At 44.0% G+C, this 18,756-nt stretch overlaps 1 long non-coding RNA gene across 1 annotated transcript in view; it reads left to right on the top strand.

Moving 5' to 3' along the window:
* LOC117365952 overlaps nucleotides 1-9,904 on the top strand; it is a 141,553-nt gene extending 131,649 nt beyond the window's left edge. Inside the window, exons 2-3 of the long non-coding RNA XR_004540473.1 lie at nucleotides 9,186-9,290; nucleotides 9,498-9,904. This is a non-coding gene — a long non-coding RNA (uncharacterized LOC117365952). The remainder of the gene's footprint in view (nucleotides 1-9,185; nucleotides 9,291-9,497) is intronic.
* The last annotated feature ends 8,852 nt before the right edge of the window (nucleotides 9,905-18,756 follow it).

The following is an 18,756-nucleotide window of genomic DNA, read 5'->3' as shown; positions in this document are numbered from 1 at the left end:
TTGGCACCTAATGATAAAAAGGACAATGGCAGCTGTCTGGTTTGTCTAATAGTCGGCTTCCCTAAATTCTCATCTCCTTTGATGTTTCTCCAGGTTTTATTGATTTAGACAGTAATTTTATAACATACAATTCAATATTTAAAAGCACTTATCCAAACAGCAGCATCTGCTGTCAGCTGGCAAGGTGCACCGGTGGTGTTCAGTGGCATGACCAGCTAGTGCCACTGAAAATCATTCCTGACTACCCTGGCACTATTTAGATAGCACTGGGGTAGAGCACGGTTGTTCCCTGGAGTTATATAACAGCAGCAATATAGGCAGTAAGGTTGGTTTTGCTTCTCTGACAGGTCTGCCTGTTTTTTCTTTTCTTTTTTTCTATAGGCACAGATGTGCTCATTAAAAAAATGCCATGCTGCCCCCTTCCCAGACGACCCTGGTACCAAAATAGAGACAGGAGGGATGCACACTCCCTCCTGCCACCATGACCCCCCCTGCCACTAGCCAAACCACCCCCCACTGCACTTCCATAGAAATTGGCAGGAGGGATGCCCACTCCTCCTGCCATTGCAGGATGAACTGACCCTCACCAATTCCCCCAAACTGACCCCCTTCCTTAAAAAAAATGGCAGGAGGGATGCCCACTCCTTCTTACCACTAGATGCCCTCTGACTCCCCCCGAACCTCCCCCATACCTCAAAACTAGATGATAGCAGGAGGGATGCCCAGTCCATCCTGCTTTCATGCCCGCCACTTCAAAATGGCAGGCCAGCTCCTTCCCAGCGCATCCTGGGATGCACAGGGAGGGGCCTAAGGCCCTGATTGGCTAAGATGTCAAAGGCCCCACCCAGGGGAGGAGCCTTAGGCATCTGAGTCAATCAGGGCCTTAGGCTCCTCCCTCTGTATCTCTGGCTACAGGGGGAAGAGCCTAAGGCCCTGATTGGCTCAGATATCTAAGGCCCCTGACCCTCTATGAGACTACACCAACCCAAATTTCCTGCTCCTTCTAACACTGTTCCAATTTCTATGTCTGATCATGCCATGTTCTATCATCCAGTGTTCTACCACGCTGTCAAGCTGCTCGCCATCCTTGTCCTATACACCATATTTACCATACTTTGTTTGCCATACTATGTTGGCCCTCCTACATTCTCTCATACCATGATTGCTACACAATGTTACCATTCCATGTCTTCTGAGCTATGTTTCTGTCGTGCATTCTTGCCTAACCATTTTGCAAGTCATGTCATACAATGTTAGCCATGCTTTGTAATACTGTTTATCATGCTATGTCTCACCATACCATGTTTTGTCATAAGAATTGCCGCTGCTGGGTCAGACCAATGGTTCATCCTTGCCCAGCAGTCCACTCACGCGGCAGCCCCAAGGTCAAGACCAGTGCGCAGTTTAGCATGAACTTTGTCCAACTTTTGTCTTGAAACCCTGGTGGGTGTTTTCCCCTATAACAGACTCCGGAAGAGCGTTCCAGTTTTCCACCACTCTCTGGGTGAAGAAGAATTTCCTTACGTTTGTACGGAATCTATCCCCTTTCAACTTTAGAGAGTGCCCTCTCGTTCTCCCTACCTTGGAGAGGGTGAACAGTCTGTCTTTCTTTACTAAGTCTATTCCCTTCAGAATTTTGAATGCTTCGATCATGTCCCCTCGCAGTCTCCTCTTTTCAAGGGAAAAGAAGCAGTTTCTCTAATCTCTCACTGTACGGCAACTCCTCTAGCCCCTTAACCATTTTAGTTGCCCTTCTCTAGACCCTTTTGAGTAGTACCGTATCCTTCTTCATGTACGGCGACCAGTGCTGGATGCAGTACTCCAGGTGAGGGCGCACCATGGCCCGGTACAACGGCATGATAACCTTCTCGGATCTGTTCGTGATCCCCTTCTTGATCATTCCTAGCATTCTGTTCGTCCTTTTTGCCGCCATAGCACATTATGCAAATGGCTTCATGGACTTGTCGATCAGAACTCCCAAGTCCCTTTCCTGGGAGATCTCTCCAAGTACCGCCCTGGACATCCTGTATTCATGCATGAGATTTTTGTTCCCGACATGCATCACTTTGCACTTATCCACATTGAACCTCATTTGCCATGTCGATGGCCATTTCTCGAGCTTGATTATGTCCCGTTGCAGATCTTTGCAATTCCCCTATGTCTTCACTACTCTGTATAACTTCATATCGTCCGCAAATTTAATCACCTCGCTTGTACCAATGTCCAGATCGTTTATAAAGATGTTGAAGAGCACAGGTCCAAGAACTGAGCCCTGCGGCACCCCAATGGTGACGCTCTTCTAGTCTGAGAATTGTCTATTTACCCCCACTCTGTTTCCTATGCTCCAGCCAGTTTTTAATCCACATGAGTATTTCACCCTTGATTTCATGACATGCAATTTTCCGAAGTAGTCGTTCATGTGGAACTTTGTCGAACGCCTTCTGAAAATCCAGATATACAATGTCAACCAGGTCGCCTTTGTCTATCTGCCTGTTTACTCCCTTGAAGAACTGCAGCAAGTTCGTCGGGCAAGATCTGCCTTTACTGAAACCTTGCTGGCTGGTCCTCATCAGATCATGTCCGTCAAGGTGATCAATGATGCGGTCCTTTATCAACGCCTCTACCATCTTTCCCGATACTGAGGTCAGACTCACCGGTCTGTAGTTTCCTGGATCTCCCCTCGAACCTTTCTTGAAGATCGGTGTAACATTCGCCACCTTCCAGTCTTCCGAAATCTTTCCCGATTTGATTGCCAGATTGGCTATTAGCTGAAGCAGTTCAGCTATAGACCCTTTCAGTTCCTTGATGACCCTCGGATGGATGCCATCCGGTCCTGGAGATTTGTCACTCTTAAGCCTATCAATCTGCTTGCATACCTCGTCAACCGTGCCAGTTTCCCATCTTCTTTTCCAGCATATAGTCTGATGGGTTCCGGTATGCTGTGTATATCCTCTTCGGTAAATACAGATGCAAAAAATGTGTTCAGTTTGTCGGCGATTTCTTTGTCCTCCTTTAGCATTCCCTTTATTCCACGGTCATCCAACTGTCCCACCGCTTCCCTCGTGGGTCGTTTCCCCTTAATATATCAAAAGAACAGCTTGAAGTTTTTCGCCTCCTTGGCTATTTTTCCCCGTATTGTCTTTTGGCCCCTTTTACCGCCTTATGGCACCTGTGTTGATGTTGTTTGTGCTTATTCTGTTTTTGACCTTTTCCATTCCTTAAACGAAGTTTTCTTGTCTCTGATCGCTTCCTTCACCTCTACAGTGAGCCAAGCCTGTTCTTTGTTCTTTTTCCTCTTGGATTCTTTGTTGATATGCGGTTTATATAGATTTTGTGCCTCGGTGACTGTGTCCTTAAGAAGGGACCAAGCTTGTTCTACTGTTTTTACAGTGCTTATTCTCTTCTTAATCTTCTTCCATGCTTTGTAAACTTTGTTTTGCCATCTTTGTCAGACTTGCCCCGTGTACATTAGATCAATGTTTTTCAACCGCTGTTCCACGGCACACTAGTGTGCCGCGAGATGTTGCCTGGTGAGTCACAGGGCCGCCATCAGGGCAGTACTACCAGTCCTGCATTCAGGGGCCCGGAGCTGACAGGGGGCCCGAGGCAGGGGCGCCAGTAGCTCACCAAGGCAAAGTGAGTCGATCACCCAGGACTCACTTTGTCTTGGCGATCTAATCTATCAAGCCGATAAATCTTCTTCTCCCCGACGTCAATTCTGCAGTCGGAGAGGAAGTTCGGGCCAGCCAATCGCTGCCTGGCTGGGCGGAACTTCCTCTCCGATTGCAAAATTGACGTCAGGGAGAGCATGCGTCGGCGTCGGCTTTGGGGCCTGTTATCCATTGGTGGGTCCTGTTCCCCGATGGCAGCGGCAGTGGCAGTGGCTTGGGGAACGGCAGGGAGAAAGAAAGAAAGGGGGCAGGCAGGGAAACAGAAGGAAAGAAGAGAAACAGAAAAAAAGAAAGAAAGGTCAGGGAGAGAGGAAGAAAACGTTGGGGGAGGGAATGAGGTGTGGAGGAGAGAAAGCATACAGGCTGATAGAAGGGAAGAAAGATTGGATGCACAATCAGAAGAAGAAAGTGCAACCAGAAATCACCAGACAAGGTAGGAAAAATGATTTTATTTTAAATTTAGCAAAGTGGAGGCAGTATTACCACAGTTTTCAAAGGAATTTGCCCAAATAACTTAATAGTTAACTGGGTAAATTCCCAGAGATGAAAACTTCCCTTCACTTACTATGCACAGTTCTGAATTTATATCTGCTGTCTATATTTTACAATATGGTCACCTTTTACTAAACCGCAATAGTGGTTTTTAGCGCAGGGAGCCTATGAGCGTCAAGAGCAGCGCTGGACATTCAGCGCAGCTCCCTGCGCTAAAAACTGCTATTGTGGTTTAATAAAAAGGATGGAGGGTATATTTGTCTATTTTTGTATGCTATAAAAACCAAATACAGAGAGAGACTGAGAGCTGTTGACGAAGAGCTACGTGTGTGTCTTTCTTCGATTCCAGCCAGAATATCAGCTTTGTGTTCAGCCAAACAGGCCCAGGTTTCGCACTGAATAAAGTATTTTATAATTTTTATTTTGTAATAAAGTAATTATAAAATACTTTCTTTGTGTTTATTTGATTCCTATTCAAGAGAATTACTTTATATATAGTCAATATAGGCACAGAGTTAAATTTTTTAACATTTTCTAATGGTGGTGTGCCTCGTGATTTTTTTCATGAAACAAGTGTGCCTTTGCCCAAAAAAAGTTGAAAAACACTGCACTAGATTGATTGTGAGCCCACCGGGACAGACAGGGAAAAATGCTCGAGTATCTGAATAAATTCATGTAAACCGTTCTGAGCTCCGTGGGGAGAATGGTATAGAAAATTGAGTAAATAAATAGTGTGAAAAGTTTCAGCCTCTGCTCACCAGAGCTGGTATTGTGATGTCATAATGCCTCCTCATTCCACCAATAGGAGCCATCCTCATCAGTGATGTCACAATGGCTTGATTGTCCTAGACTTAGCTCACTTTTACTACACTTTGATTTCTAGATTCCCCGCTTCTCCTTGTGACCCTGGGCAAGTCACTTAATGTAATGTAATGTAATTTATTTCTTATATACCGCTACATCCGTTAGGTTCTAAGCGGTTTACAGAAAATATACATTAAGATTAGAAATAAGAAAGGTACTTGAAAAATTCCCTTACTGTCCCGAAGGCTCACAATCTAACTAAAGTACCTGGAGGGTAATAGAGAAGTGAAAAGTAGAGTTAGAGGAAAAATAAAAATAAAATAAACATTTTAACAAGACAGCATTGATCTAAATACTTTGGAAGGTAGAAGAGAGGAGAGAAAGGAATAGAAGCAGAAGGGGGAAATTTAAATGATAGAAATAGAACAAAACAAAGACAAAAGGCAAAACAATAGATAAGATTAAAGATAAATCATAAGCTGGAAAGAAAAATAAAATAAAACTTAAAAATTAATCCCCCCATTGCCCCAGGTGCATTAGATAGATTGAGAGCCCACCAGGACAGACAGGGAAAATTCATGTAAACAGTTCTGAGCTCCCCTGGGAGAATGTATAGAAAAGTGAATAAATAAATTGGGACAAGATTTTTTGCAGTTGAAGACTTTTGGCTCAGTAGCTCTGTGAAGTCTGGGTTTGATTGATCTGGAAAGCTTAAAGGAGCTGGATGAAAGCTCTGGGTCCACAAAAGGCACCGTGATTAGATGCAAAATAAACACACTTGGCTTGTTTTCTCTATAGCGATCTGATCGTTCAATATAATTTATCCCTTGTTAGTTCTCTGCTGTTCTTGTGAGGCATCTCCATCTGCTTTACATTACAGTCCCTGTTTTTAAACTTTGCTTTTCACAATGCTAATGCTCTACCCAAGTCTTCTCTCTCATGATTTCCAGTGAGCTATTTAAATTAACCCCATACTGACTGTGTTTCCTAGCAATGAAACACGGAAACATGAGGGCAGATAAAGGCCAAGTGGCCCATCGAGTCTGTCCATCCACAGCATCCATTATCTCCTCTCCACATTGGCTAAGACTCTTAACATTTGCACCTCCTCTTCCTATTGGCTAAGGCTCTTTACACCTACATTGTGATGTCATAGAACTTTATGATTATAGAAACATAGAAAAATGAGGGCAGATAAAGGCCAAATGGCCCATCCAGTCTGTCCATCCACAGCATCCATTATCTCCTCTCCACATTGGCTAAGACTCTTAACATTTGCACCTCCTCTTCCTATTGGCTAAGGCTCTTTACACCTACATTGTGATGTCATAGAACTTTATGATTATAGAAACATAGAAAAATGAGGGCAGATAAAGGCCAAATGGCCCATCCAGTCTGTCCATCCACAGCATCCATTATCTCCTCTCCACATTGGCTAAGACTCTTAACATTTGCACCTCCTCTTCCTATTGGCTAAGGCTCTTTACACCTACATTGTGATGTCATAGAACTTTATGATTATAGAAACATAGAAAAATGAGGGCAGATAAAGGCCAAATGGCCCATCCAGTCTGCCCATCCACAGCATCCATTATCTCTTCCTCTCTCCGAGAGATTCCACGTGCCTATCCCAGGCCCTTTTGAATTCAGACACAGTCTCTGTCTGTACCACCTCTTCCGAGAGACTGTTCCACGCATCTACCACCCTTTCTGTAAAGTATTTCCTTAGATTACTCCGGAGCCTATCACCTCTCAACTTCATCCTATGCCCTCTCATTGCAGAGTTTCCATTCAAGTTAAAGAGACTCGACTCATGCGCATTTACATTATGTATCTCCCCTCTCCCACCTTTCCTCCAAAGTATACAGATTGAGATCTTTAAGTCTGTCCCCGTACGCCTTATGATGAAGACCACACACCATTTTAGTAGCCTTCCTCTGGACCAAGATGATTGTTCTTGGGTGTCATTGAATGACTAACAAAATTGTGTTTCTAGAAAGTTCCACATATTGAGATGTAATTTAAATATCTTATTTGAATCTGAGCCTATCTGAGGTGCGTAATAGAGAAGGACATGGGGACAAATGTCCCCTGTCCCCCGCAGGATCTCTCTATCCCCGTGAGCTCTGTCCCTGTACCTGCCCCATTCCTGCAAGCTCTGTCTTCATCTGTACAAGCCTCGAACACTTTAAAATCGTAAATGTCCCCGTGCCATTCGTTTACAGATCTGGAGGGATGACATTCATTGTCCGACGGTAGAGCGAGTGTGTTTTCAGTGTTTCCATTTCAATCTATCACCAAACTGGTAAATGAGTTACAAACATTTCAGATACTGTTGTGCCATCTAACAGAGATGTTAGAATCATTTGGAACAAAATTTAGCCCTGTAGCAATTCTCCTTTTCTGTAATTATACCCATTTATCACTGAATTAAAAAAAAATATATATTTTTTTTCTAAAACACATCTTGCCAATTCTAAAATCATGTGATTGGCTGGGAGATGATCTTTGAATCCGCATTCTGATATTGTGTTTCATGCTGCCAATCTTTCAAGAAATATCAAATCGTGAGGCTTAATTCTGCACTGCTATAATGGTTGTTGGGGGAGGGTTTTTTTTTCCCCCCAACCTTCTGCAGTCTCTTCTGACAGTCTCCCCTTCTTTACAAACACGTAGTACGGGTTTTAGCGCTGGCAGCGGCAGCAACTATGGGTGTCGGAGCAGTTGCTGCCGCTGCCGGCGTTAAAACCCGCACTATGCGTCAGTAAAGGAGGTATCCTGAAATAGAAGCTTGGTAGTCTCTTCTGACAGCCTGTAATGCCACTGGTGAAGGAGTGCTCCAGTCTCTTTTGAAAGTCTTTAATCTCTGACAGCATTTTGAATATTTTTTTTTATTATTATTATTATTTGTCATCTTGTTTGTGTTAAATGTGATTGAATGTTTCAGGTCTTTCCTTTACTTGATGGATTTCTTTTCTTTTTCCTTTTACTTATGAATTTTGATTTTAATATAAACCGGTGAGAACTGTCGTAAGTTTCGGTGGTATATCAAAATTTTAATTCATATAAAACATAAGCATTAGGTAAAAGGACTCTGCAGTCACTTCTGACAGTATTTGGTATCTCTGAAATAGGAGCTTGGTAGTGCCAGATGGAGAATAGCCATACTGGGTCAGACCAATGGTCCATCAATCCCAGTAGCCCGTTCTCACAGTGGCCAATCCAGGTCACTAGTACCTGGCTAAAACCCAAGGAGTAGCAACATTCCATATAGAACTCCAAAGAATAGCAAGATTCCGGAACCCCAATGAGAGCAACATTCCAGAGCTGAGATTGTGATGTCATAATGCCTCATTCCACAGTGCCTCAGAGCCAACCTCATCAGTGATGTCACAATGGCTTAATTGTCCTATACTTGGCTCATATAAGAACATAAGAACAGCCACACCGGGTCAGACCAATGGTCCATCAAGCCCAGTAGCCTATTCTCACGATGGCCAATCCAGGTCACTAGTACCTGGCCAAAACCCAAGGAGTAGCAACATTCCAGCATCTCAAAGAATAGCAATGAGAGCAACATTCCAGAGCTGAGATTGTGATGTCATAATGCCTCATTCCACAGTGCCTCAGAGCCAACCTTATCAGTGATGTCACAATGGATTGATTGTCCTATACTTGGCTCACGTACGAACATAAGACTAGCTTTACTGGGTCAGACCAATGGTCCATCAAGCCCAGTAGCCCGTTCTCACAGTGGCCAATCCAGGTCACTAGTGCCTGGCCAAAACCCAAGGAGTAGCAATAATCCATGCTATCAATACAGGGCAAGCAGTGGCTTCCCCCTTGTCTTTCTCAATAACAGACTATGGACTTTTCCTCCAGGAACCTGTCCAAACCTTTCTTAAAACCAGCTACGCTATCCGCTCTTACCTTTAATATCTCAGGTGAAGGGACTCTGCAGTCTCTTCTGACAACCTTTGATGTCCCTGAAATAGCAATTTTTTTTTTTTTCTGACAGCCTTTGGTATCTCTGGTATAGAAGCTTGGCAGTCTCTTCTAAGAGCCTTTAGCATCCCTGAAATAAGACCTCTGTGGTCTCTTCTGAAAGGCTTCGGTATATCTGCACTAGAAACATAGCAGTCTCTTCTGACAGGTTTTGTGTATTCCTGATGTGGGATCTTTGGCAGTCTAACAGTTTCCATTGTCTCTGATATCTAGAAGCTGCCGCAGCAAGAGGTTGGGGACCAAGACCAGGCCGGCAATCATTCTTACTTCATCCCCATTTTTCAGTGGTGTAAAACATTGGCCTCACAACCCCCAGTGGTAAGTTGAATACCGTCGGCAATAATTGGAGACAATATGTGATTATAACCAAGACTCCATTGTGTTCTGAAGGTACTTTCTCCCTCCATCTCTGAAAGATATGTTTTTGGAAATGTCCTTCTGTTATCAGGCGTTGCATGTGTGTGTGCTGGATCTTTGAAGTATTTGTGGGTCCTTAAGCATGCCTCTTTCATTAATATTTGATAGGTTCCAGATGCTGAGTTTCTATGATCCTTTAGAACGACAACCTTCATCATTCGAACAGAAGTACAGATGAAAGACAAATTCACCCAGGATCTGGGATGCTTTGTTCACCCCTCTCCCAGCTCCCTTGGTGCAGCAGGATCTTTATTTTCATGAACAGTGTCGGGGATCTCGGCAAATTGCACACAAGAAATAATGATCACTCCTTGTCCCTGTGCTGAAAAAAACTAATGGAACACGCTTCTGCTCTTCCACATGAGATGGGATTATAATACACCCCTAAATCCACGAGAAAACTCTACTGTCTTCTGTCCTGAGGAGCAATGCAACCAGCATAAAACTGTTACCACGGTGTCAGGTCAAAAGCGTGCCGGGACAAAGGCGCGAGCAGACAACTGAGCGCAGCGCGAAGGCGCGCGCCAAAGAAAAAGACTGTTTTTAGGGGCTACGACGGGGGGTGAGGGGGGGAACCCCCCCACTTTACTTTATACAGATCGTGCCGCGTTGTGGGGGTGTTGTGGGGGGCTTGGTGGGTTTTAGGGAAAAAGTTACGTTTTCACTAAAATGTGGGGGGTTACAACCCCCCAAACCCCCCCACAACGCCGCCGCGATCTGTATTAAGTAAAGTGTGGGGGGGGGCTCCCCAACAAAACCCCCCGTCGCAGCCCCTAAAATCAGTCTTTTTCTTCGGCGCGCGCCTCCGTCTTGCGCTCAGTTGTCGGCGCGCGCCTTTGTCTTCCGCGTTGCTGTCTATGAACCGTTACCACGCGTGCAGGTCTCAAAGAATAAAACGCCACTTATATATAAACAATAGACCTGTTGCACATTTCCTCTGCTTATGTCTCTGTAAAAGACTGAAAGAAAATCCAGCATCCGGAAATTGAGGCTAATGTTGGACAGATATAACATAACAACATACAATTTTATATGTATGCAGAAGAGATACATTCTATCCAGAGGCGTACCTAGGGTATGTGACACCCGGGGCCCATTGTTTTTTGACACCCCCTGCCATCATTTTTGACACCCCCACCCCCAATGTAAAAAAATATTTTTAGTAATGTTCTTTCCAGGTGCCAGCCATGAGGGGGTGTTTCCGGCCTATGAGTCATGGCCCGGGAACTTCCCTTCTCACGGCCCGGTGCCAAGGCTCTGGATAGTCCCCGTGGCCCAGCATGTTCCCAGCCTTCTCTCCTTTTACCTTCCGTGAAGCTGAAAAAAACTGTCTGCCTCTGCAATCCACCCGGGCGGAAACAGGAAGTTGCGTCATTGGCAGGCGCGGAAAGCAGGAAGGGGAGCCGCGGGCGACGTAGCTGAATCACTGCCGAGGCCGGCAGTTTTGTTCAGCTTCACGGAAGGTAAAGGGAGAGAAGGCTGGGAACATGCTGGGCCACGGGGACCATCCAGAGCCTTGGCACTGGGCCGTGAGAAGGGAAGTTTCCGGACCAGGGAACACCCCTCTCAAGGCTGGCACCCAGGGTGGACCGCCCCTCCTCCCTGGTACGCCACTGATTCTATCATATGTGGTGGGAATGTCAAAGGGTACAGAGGTTTTGGGAACATGTATTTGGCTATGTGAGCAGATTAATCCAGACCCCACTTAAGTTGAATGCTGAAAGGGCAGTGTTGGGAATGAAAATAGAAGGTTTAACATCCTCTCAATCTAAACTTTTGGATTTGGCATTTATAGCTGCTAAACTGACACTGGCTCAGCAATGGCGCATGCGAGATGTACCTACATTAAGAGATATGAGGGAACGTCTGGGAATAGTCTGCGAGAAATTTAGATTATCGGGCCGTTTAACAAATCAGTGGGCAAAGTTTAATGATATATGAGAGAGTTATATTCAAATGGAAAAAGAAGTTTAATGAAAGAATTGAAAGGTATATTGTGGATTGAGGATTTTAAAGTGTTTGAGGCTTGTGCAGTAAGGACGGAGCTTAGGCATTGGTGGAATGAGGCATTATGACATCACAAGCTGAGCTCTAGAATGTTGCTACATATCATTTTAAAGTGTTTGAGGCTTGTGCAGATGAGGACGGAGCTTAGGCATTGGTGGAATGAGGCATTATGACGTCACAAGCTGAGCTCTAGAATGTTGCTACTTAGGATTTTAAAGTGTTTGAGGCTTGTGCAGATGAGGACGGAGCTTAGGCATTGGTGGAATGAGGCATTATGACATCACAATCTGAGCTCTAGAATGTTGCTACTTATGATTTTAGAGTGTTTGAAGCTTGTGCAGATGAGGACGGAGCTTAGGCATTGGTGGAATGAGGCATTATGACATCACAATCTGAGCTCAAAATGTTGCCACTTATGATTTTAAAGTGTTTGAGGCTTGCGCAGATGAGGACAGAGCTTAGGCATTGGTGAAATGAGGCATTATGACATCACAAGCTGAGCTCTAGAATGTTGCTACTTAGGATTTTAAAGTGTTTGAGGCTTGTGCAGATGAGGACGGAGCTTAGGCATTGGTGGAATGAGGCATTATGACATCACAATCTGAGCTCTAGAATGTTGCCACTTATGATTTTAAAGTGTTTGAGGCTTGTGCAGATGAGGACGGAGCTTAGGCATTGGTGGAATGAGGCATTATGACATCACAAGCTGAGCTCTAGAATGTTGCTTCTTATGATTTTAAAGTGTTTGAGGCTTGTGCAGATGAGGTCAGAGCTTGTAGGAATGGGGCAGGGACAGGAAAAGAACTCTCTGGGGTGGGAAAATGAGTTCCCGCGGGGATGGTGAAAAATTTGTCCCTGTGTCATTCTCTAACTGGAGAAGCTTCAGCAACTGCAGTTTTGTAGATCACTTTGTCATATGCTGCAAGTGAGGGTGCTTTGCAGCTCAGGTGGGAGGGAAGACATCTTGATTGGTAAATTGAATGCTGTCAGCAATACTTGGGGATGATATGTAGTTATAGCCAGGACTCCATTATGTATGACTGGCAATACGATAGAGCCTTGACAACCGCACAGAGTGGTGAGCGTGGCTCTGGTCACCTTGTTGGGCAGACTGGATGGACAATGGAAGTCTTTCTCTGCATTCATTTGCTATGTGTTATCATAATATGAAGAGCAGGAAGCAGGTTTTCTCTCCACTAGAACTCAATCTAGCCACATATGAGAGTCATTTAATAATTTATGTTTAAATCATTTTTATTCAACACCACAAGTATCAACACAAAACACAATGAAGAATAAATTTTGACATAATGCAAGTCCAATCCCCAACCCCCCCCCCCCCCCCGATCACCTCCCCCCCTTCCCTCCCCCCGGGGGTAGCAGCAGCGGTAATCATCCCAAAAATAAGAACCAGTGATTAATGCATGAATAAAACAAATTACATATTCCAAACTCGGTTTCGAATATAAGGAGTAAAAGTTAAACGGAATGGCTGTCAACATTGACAGAACAGCCGACCAGCTTTAGTAGATAAGTCCACAATATCTTTGCGTTCCAGTAACATTTGCTGTAACATTAATGCTCTCCACTGTGGAATCAAAATCTCTTATTAATTCCGTCTATAAAAGAATTTTATTACACACGCAAAATAAATTTTGCAGTAACTGCCCCGACATTGTGGAACTCCCTTCCACAACCACTTCGTGACGAACAAAACCTTGACAAATTTAAGAAAAACTTAAAAACTTTTTTTATTTCGAGATGCATTCTCTTCCACTTAATTTCTATCCTCTCAAATTCTTTTCTATTTAATTTTGCGCTTTTATAAACATTCAATATATCTTATCCCCATCCAACATGTTTTTTTCCCTAACCCCCCTTTCTCCTTTTCCTACTTACAATGTAACTTTACCCATCCATTCCCTCTCTCCTCACTGTCAAGTCTGTCTTGTTATTGTTTTTAATGTTCACTATATATTATTTAAATTACTTAATACTTTCTGTTTTTAATTGTTACTACTTTTATCTGTCAATTTTTTAAATCTAATGTAAACCGTCCAGATATTTGCTTGATGGTCGGTATATTAAAACCTAATAAACTTGAATAGAAGGAGGTTGTGGCGAAAGCCACTGTAACAAAATACATTTCCTGCCCAGCAACACAGTTTTCCGAAGGAAGGCCGCACAGCCAGGTCTAGGCGGGTGAAAACGAATCTGTAGAGTGAAGAGAAAACTTGGATGCATCCTCCAGGAACAACCCCAAAGCTGTGCCACAGAGGACACCAATTGTATCCAAAAGGCAGACACCAAGGGACAAGTACAGAACATGTGTCCAAAAGATGCCATTGGGTGAGCGCATTTACCACAGCTATGTCCCACACTTATCCCCATCACATGAGCTCTCTTGGGTGGATAAAAGGCGCGTAATAAGAACTTATAATTTCGCTCCCTTTCCACAGATGACAGAGTAGAAGCAATCCCCAAACGAATACCTTTACGGAGCATATAATCAGAAATAGGTATTTGGAGATCCACTGACCACTTCTGGGCCAAGGTAGTAAAGTCCAATTCACCGGATAATTCTTGCAAAAACTTATGATAGAATTTTAACGGTATAGGTTCCTGAGCTGTAAGACAAAGAGCCTCCTGTAAACTGGTCTGAACAGCTTCCCGCACCGCCATCGGAGTCAAAGTCTGCAAATAATGTTGGAGTTGTCGGTAAGCAAACCAAACAGCAGGTGGAAGATGAAACATTGCCTGTAGCTCGGCAAAGGGGACCGGAAGACCTGTGTGTAGCACAGCCTGGGACACATATTGAAGGCCCGCACTAGACCAACGCTGGAATGTTGCAGAATCCAAGCCAGGTAGAAAGTCTCCATTGCCAACGATGGAGAGGTAAGGTGTTCTGCAAGGTGAGATCTTCAACAGCCGACATAACATCTTCCAAGCTGTACGCATAGCAGGTAAGAATGGGTGGGAAGGTAGCAAAGGCAAATCCGGCAAGTGGAGAGCATGTAAGAGATAACTAAAATGGTAGGGCTGAAAATGAAAACATTCAATCTCAGGTGATGAAAAACAAGCAGTATTACAAAACCAATCATGAATATGATGTAATTGACATGCAAGATTAAACCTAGACACACACAGGAGACCCAACCCCCCTTGGGCAATCGGTAGCATCAGCTTGGATAAAGAAATCCTAGCCCGTTTACCCTGCCACAAGTATGTAGAAAGATGGGACCTATGTTGAGATAAGTGTTGTGTAGTTAACATAATGGGGAGCATTTGCAATATATAAAGCCATTGGGGCAAGATCATCATGTTATAGAGAGCAATGCGACCAGAAAGAGAGAGAGGATACTTTCTCCAATTATGTAAAGTCGCCGCCGTACGACGTAGTAAGGGCAAAACATTAGCATTATAAAGTCCATTCAGGTTCAGAGGAATAACCACCCCTAAGTAAATCAGTTGGGAAGAGGCCCACTGTAGGGGAAAATCTCCCCGCCAAGACTGTCGCACCTCAGGCAAAGTCGGAAGCGCTAAAGACTTTTGCTTATTGAGGACCAAACCCGAATAAAGGTTAAACTCATCTAGGAGTTCTAATGCTCGAAACAGCGAGCTACGAGGGTTGCCCAAAGTAAGCAAAAGATCATCTGCGAACGCTAACACCCGCAACTGGGAAGAACCCTCCGGTAATCCCGTGATCTCATCATCCCTCTGGAGTGTGTGTAGCAAAGGGTCCAGGTCCAAAAGAAAAAGAAGGGGCGATAACGGACAACCCTGTCGCGTCCCCCTGCCCACAGAGAAGGAAGGGGATCTCACGCCATTAACCAACACCGAAGCGGTTGGTCCGGAGTAAAGTGCTTGTACTGACTCCAAATAACTCGTGGGAAGCCCTATATACCGTAACACCCGAAACAGGTAATGCCAATGAACCTTGTCAAAGGCTTTCGCCGCATCCAACCCCACAAGGAGACCAGGATAATGTGTTTGTTGAGCGCGAGAGAAAGCAAGTAGAACCCGGCGAACATTGAGTAGTGAATGGCGAGTTCGAACAGAGCCCACCTGTTCAGGCACGATAATAGTAGGCAACAAGGGAGCCAACCTATCAGCCAAAACACGAGCAAATATTTTAGTATCAACTAGTTCAATAGCGATATCGGTCTATAGGATTCTATGTCTGTGGGCGGTTTAGAGGGCTTCGGAATTAAGGTAATCAGAGCTTCATTGGAGTAGCGGGGAAATGCACCCTGTTCTTGGATGGCCGTGTAGTAATCTAAAAGAGACCCCCCCTATGGAAGAGGATAAGATCTTAAAGAACTCCGGGGAGTAACCATCCGGCCCAGGTGCTGTGCAAGGCTTCAATTTTAGTATCGCCTGCAGCACCTCCTGTAGGTGTAAAGGTCTATCTAACAGAGACACCTGAGTCGCCGTCAATCGAGGGGTCCCCACATCCTCCAGGTAGTCACACACATCAGGACCAGTGTACGAACCCGGGGATGCATAGAAAGCCTCGAAATAGTTGTTAAAGGCAGCAGAAATATCCACCGAGGACGTCAGCATCCTCCCCGAGCCCTCCCGTAACATGGGAATGTATCTAGATCCATTCCAACTCTTAGTTATGGACACCAATAGTTTCCCCGCCTTATTGCCGTATTTGTGGAAATGAAATTTTTCGAAAAAAACAACAATTTCTTCGTACGTTCATGAATGAGAGAATTTAACGCTACCAGCACTGCTTTGTATGCCTCACCATTAGCCTCTGTGGGATTACGTAAGAAATCACATTTCAACGGCACCAGCTGACGTTCAAGCTGTACTATACGATGCGCTATGTGACGGGTTCTAGTAGCAACATATGCAATGATGTCCCCACGTAATACTGCCTTCGCTGTGTCCCGGAATAATATAGGTTGATCTACATGCCTGGCATTAAAGGAACAATAAGCCTCCCACTTTTCCAATAAATACTTCTGGAAATGGGCGCCTTTATGTAAATAGGAGGGAAATCTCCATCCTGACCCAGGCCCACTGGACCTCCCACCGCCACATCAATCCAAATCATATTGTGATCCGACATTTCGAGGGGGGCCTATTGTTGCCTCATTCAATAATTTATCTACTTGAGTATGAAACTAAGTAGCAAGCGTGTTGAAACAAGTCTGTGCACGTTGTGACATGTCTCAAGGTTACTCATGCACAGTTGCAGCTCAGTGCGAGTCTAACACTCCAAGAGACAGGATGTCAGGAGAGTCCTCCTGCGAATTAAGCAAGAAACTGCTAGATATGGAGCAATGTGATAACATTTCTCACAAAAGAAGGGAAAAAGCCAAAGGAGATCCAAAAACACATGACTGCAGGTAAAGGTGAGTCTGCCCCATCATCCTACAAAGTAAAATTTTGGCGTAAGCAGTTTAAGTGGGGTAGAGAGTCCATTGAAGATGGCCTGTGGAAGCAAGTTCCACAGAAATGTGCAAGAAAATCGAGGATTTAATTTTGTCAGACAAATTAAGGTTTCCTGAATAGCTGAAGAAATGGGCATCTCGGCAGGTACGGTTTGGAAAATAATTCATGAAAAGTTAGGCATATCCAAGGTTAGTGCAAGACGGGTTCTAAGAATGCTGAAGACATGTCAGAAGGCAACGAGGCTCCAGGAGAACTTGGAGATGCTCCGTGAAGGCCAAGTGAATTTTTTTCATCATTGGTGACTGGAGATAAGACTTAGGTCTACCACAGAGATCCTGAGTCCAAAATGGAGTCAATGGAGTGGAAGCACAAACCATCCTCCACCCCAAAAATGTTCAAGACAGAAAAATCTGCGGGCAAAGTCATGGCAGCCGTCTTCGGGGATGACGAAGGACTTTTGCTTCTGGAGTTCATGCCACATAAGACAACCATAATCAGGGAGAGTTACACCAACAGAATGATCCTGCTTCTTCTTCACAACAAAGCACCGGTGCACATGTTGCTACAATCACAGGCTGCCATCTGAGAATGTGGATTTCAGCAGCTGAACCATCCACCCTACAGTCCTGACCTGGCTCCCTCAGATTATTTCCTGTTCCGGGTTTTGAAGAAATCTCTCAATGGACAGCAGTTTTCAGGAGATGAAGACGTCATGGAAGCTGTGACCTCCTGGTTTGAAGGTCAAACAGAATTCTTTTCAAAGGGGTTAAAGTCATTGCAGGAAAAGTGGATGAAGTGTATGGAGCTATCAGGGGACTCTATTGGAAAAAAAAAAATGTGAAAACTTTTTTTTCCTACTGAGGTAGAAAAATTATTGAACACCCCTCGTATGTCCCCTCTTTGCTCAAATTTCTAGCATTCCCATGTGTCCCCCCCTATCTGTTGGATTCAGTGTATTCACATGTGTCTCCTCTTTGCTGGAATTCAGCCTGAACCTGTTTGTGTCCTCTTTAATCGAACTTCGATGAGATCTCAGGGCTTCCCTCTCTTTTAGAATCTAATATCCTCTGGCATTCGGGGATCTATTTAGTAAACGTCACTAAGGTTTTGTAGTTCAGAGGGATGATTGAATTGGACCTTGCCCAAGCTTGCTTCAGGATGGAGTGACAATAGTCCCTTTGCGGAACAGGTGTATAAATATTAGTACACAGTTTCAGAAAGAACCGCTCAATGCACAAATGAAGAGACACAGGAGAATTTTTACAGTGCCCTTGCCTCTAGCTCTGGAATAATGAAATGGTGCCAGGTAACAATGTGTGTGTCGGGGACCTCAAAGCTCGCTGTACGACCTCTTAGCAGTCTCTTGCTTAGGGTCATATGTATTAACATATGCGCAAATGTTGGCGTACAATTCCACTAACCCAAATGGCAAGAGCTATTGAGGTAAGCCTAAGAGGTCTACACAGAGATGCAGATACTGTGTGCTTTGTAGATATTGAATACAAACAAGGAGATAATAACAGTTTATATACCGCAGGACCGTGAAGTTCTGTGCGGTTTACAATGAATAAAAATGCTACCAATTGAGTAGAACTAACAAAGTTAGAGATCAGTTGTTGTGGGAGAGATTTTGCAGATCAGCTACCTTTTTTTTGGTTTAAATTTTTTTATTCATTTTCATACATCCACAAGTGTAACATAGAAATTTAAAATGATCTCATAAAACATACACTTGAATTCCTTTCATGTACCACTGTAAATACAATATATTATTCTGTATTTATGAACAATAATAACTGAAATATATGTATAATGATTGTTATTAAAATTTTAAACCCCTCCTTTCCCTCCCCTCCCAATACACATAACAATTATAATAAAAATAATGACAAATATTTTGAGATCAGCTACCTAAGTACTTCAGGAACTTTCAGGTGTTTTTAGGTGTTTCCTA

This window comes from Geotrypetes seraphini, chromosome 8, assembly GCF_902459505.1.
Source record: "Geotrypetes seraphini chromosome 8, aGeoSer1.1, whole genome shotgun sequence".
NCBI lineage: Eukaryota > Metazoa > Chordata > Amphibia > Gymnophiona > Dermophiidae > Geotrypetes > Geotrypetes seraphini.
Note: the sequence above shows the minus strand (reverse complement) of the source record. Positions and strands in the feature narration are given on the sequence as shown.